Below are 3,437 nucleotides of genomic sequence, written 5' to 3' on the forward strand. Positions count from 1 at the left end.
AAACCACTGACCTGGAAAATGGATCCAGGAGAGATAATTTAAAAATTATTGGACTACCTGAAAGCCATGATCAAAGTAAGAACCTAGAAATCATCCTCCAGGAAGGTCTCAAGGAAAACTGCCCTGATGTTTTAGAACCAGAGGGCAAAACAGAGGTTGAAAGAATCCACTGATCACCTCCTGAAAAAGGTCACCTCCTCCAAAAGAAAACTCCTAGGCTCCGCCTCCCACACCTTCCCCCTCTATGACCATGACGGAACAGGCCATCTCCTTCGCCAAGGACTTCCTGGCCGGTGCCATCGCAGCCGCCATCTCCAAGACCGCGGTGGCCCCCATCGAAAGAGTTAAGCTGCTACTGCAGGTGCAGCATGCCAGCAAACTGCAGATAAGCAGTACAAAGCCATAATGGATTGTATAGTTCGAATTCCAAAGGAACAAGGGGTGCTTTCCTTCTGGCGGGGTAACTTAGCGAATGTCATCAGATACTTCCCCACCCAGGCCCTTAACTTCGCCTTTAAGGATAAGTATAAGCAGGTGTTCTTGGGAGGAGTGGACGAGCACACACAGTTTTGGAGGTATTTTGCTGGCAATCTTGCCTCTGCTGGTGCAGCTGGAGCCAATTCTCTCTGCTTTGTCTACCCCTTGGATTTTGTGAGAACCCGCTTGGCACCTGATGTTGGAAAATCCGGCAGTGAGAGGGAATTCAAAGGCCTGGGAGACTGCCTTGTGAAAATCACCAAGTCTGATGGAATTCGGGGCTTGTATCAAGGTTTCAATGTCTCAGTGCAGGGTATCATTATCTATAGAGCAGCTTACTTTGGAACCTATGATACAGCAAAAGGTGTGCTCCCAGATCCGAAGAACACTCACATTGTGATAAGCTGGATGATTGCACAATCAGTGACTGCTATAGCAGGTGTGGTCTCCTATCCCTTTGATACAGTAAGGCGGCGAATGATAATGCAGTCTGGTCACAAAGGAGCCGATATCATGTACACTGGGACAATTGACTGCTGGAAGAAGATTGCTAAAGATGAGGGTGGCAAAGCTTTCTTCAAGGGTGCCTGGTCCAATGTTCTTAGAGGCATGGGTGAAGCTTTCATGCTTGTCTTGTATGATGAATTGAAGAAAGTAATCTAAGTACATTCTAATTAAAAAAGGAACTAGTGAATATAGATCATGTAGAATACTTAACCATACTTAGCATTTTGGACCATTGACCTTCAAGAAATTCCTGCTGTCTTTTTATCCAGACCAGATCATGTTTGTAGGGGAGCCAGGAAAAGCTCTTAGAAAAAGGGACTCATTTATTGTGATCCATTATTCACACAGTAGAACTGATGATGATTCAGTATATTGATTCTATTGTTTTTTTGGGAAAATAACAGTTACTGTGGGTCCAAGGAGGCAGATCAACTTAGACCATCTAGTTTAAATGCTCTTTGGTAGGACCATAAATTTGTGTTTAAGTATTTATTTTAAAAAATCATTTAAGCACTATATATACTATTTTGCACAGCTGACTTTGTCAGTTATGATGATCTGTGTTGGGCATTCTGCTGTAAAAACAATAAATACACAGAAGACTGAAAAAAAAAAGAAAGAAAGAAAACTCCTAGGAATATTATAGCCAGGTTCCGGAATTCCCAGATTAAGGAGAGAATATTACAAGCAGCCAGGAGGAAACAATTTGAATATTGTGGAAACAATCAGGATAACCCAGGATCTGGCAGCTTCTACACTGAGGGATTGAAGGGTTTGGAATATGATATTCCGAAGGTCAAAGGAGCTGGGATTAAAACCAAGAGTCACCTACCCAGAAAAACTGAGTATCATGTTTCAGGGGAAAATATGGTTATTCAGTGGAATAGAGGACTTTCAAGCATTTTTGTTGAAAAAAACAGAGCTGAATAGAAAATTTGACATTCATATTCAAGAAGCAAGAGAAGAATGAGAAGGTAAACAGGGAAAAGGAATCATAAGGAACTTATTAAAGTTGAACTATTAACATCCCTACATGGAAAAACAATAATTGTAACTTATGAAACTTTTCTCAGTAGTTGAAGGGATTAGAAATATATATATATATGTCTATATATGAGGGTATATGGACATATGAATACATATGTGAATGTGTGTATATAAGTTTACAGGTATATATAGATAGAGGGCACAGGACCAATTTAACAGGAAGAAATGATATGTAAAAGGTGAAATTAAGAGGTGAGAGAGAAATTAAGGAAGTGAGAGGAGATGGGGAGAGACAGAATTGGGTAAACTATCTCATATAGAAGAGGCAAGGGAAAATGGCTACAATGGAGGGGAAGAATAGGAAGGCAAAAGGGAATGGGTCAACCTTATTCCCATTGAATTTGGCTTGAGGAGGGAATGAAATACACACTAAATAGGGTATCTCACCCTCCAGGAGAGTAGGGGGGGAAGGGGATGAGAGGGGGAATGATGGAAGGGAGGGCAGGCTGGAGGGGAGGGAATTTGGAAGCACCCACTTTTGAAAAGGGACAGGATCAAAGTAGAGAATAGAACAAGTGGGAGGTGGGATAGGAGGGAGGGAAATATAGTCAGTCTTTTACAATATATCTACTATGTTATTGTTTTGCATTAGCCACACATGTACAACCTATACTGAACTGCTTATCTTCCCAGTGGGGGTGGGTGACAAGATAGGAAGGGAATGAATCTGGAATTCAAAGTTTTAAAATAAAATATTAATATATATATATACTATTATTAATACTATTTTACATGTAATTGGGAAATAAGATATACAGGCATCAGGGCATAGAGATCCACAGGAAAAGTCGAAATGGGTATGGGAGAAGATATGGGAGAGAGCAGATTGGATAAGGGGATATCCTGTGGGACTGCTATTTTGGGGCAGTGGGTGGGGGAAGAATGAGGACAAAATTTATAACTCAAAATCTGGCAGAAATGAATGATGTAGATAACAAGTTAATAAAGCATTTGAAACAACAACAAAATAAAATAAAATTTGTGTTCCCTGCTACATTTGAGTCTATCACTTATCTTTCAAGAAATAGGTAGCTTGCTTCATCTGTCTTCTTAAGTTGTCATTGGTTATTGATTAGAGTTTTTAAGTCCTTAACAGTTTTCCTTACAATATTGTTGTGATTATATGAAATATTCTATTCATTGTGCTCACTTCACTCTTCATCATTTGATACAACTCATCCCAGGTTTTCCTACAATCATCCCTCTCATCATTTCTTATAAAACAGTTTTATTACATTTTATATGTATATACCACAGTTTATTCATCTGTTACCTCACATGATGGGTTCCAGTTCTTTGCTACACCAAAAAGAAATTCCACAAATGTTTTTGTATATATGGTTATTCTGTTTATTTGATGAAGGAAGGAAGGAAGGAAGGAAGGAAGGAAGGAAGGAAGGAAGGAA

At 39.7% G+C, this 3,437-nt stretch overlaps 1 pseudogene; it reads left to right on the plus strand.

Moving 5' to 3' along the window:
* The first annotated feature begins 224 nt into the window (after positions 1 to 224).
* Positions 225 to 1,612, plus strand: LOC138167266 (ADP/ATP translocase 3-like; annotated as a pseudogene).
* Positions 1,613 to 3,437: the final 1,825 nt, after the last annotated feature.

This window comes from Petaurus breviceps, unplaced genomic scaffold (genome assembly GCF_028583685.1).
Source record: "Petaurus breviceps papuanus isolate PSGF00001 unplaced genomic scaffold, PetGlider_PUasm1.0 229, whole genome shotgun sequence".
Classification (NCBI taxonomy): Eukaryota; Metazoa; Chordata; class Mammalia; order Diprotodontia; family Petauridae; genus Petaurus; species Petaurus breviceps.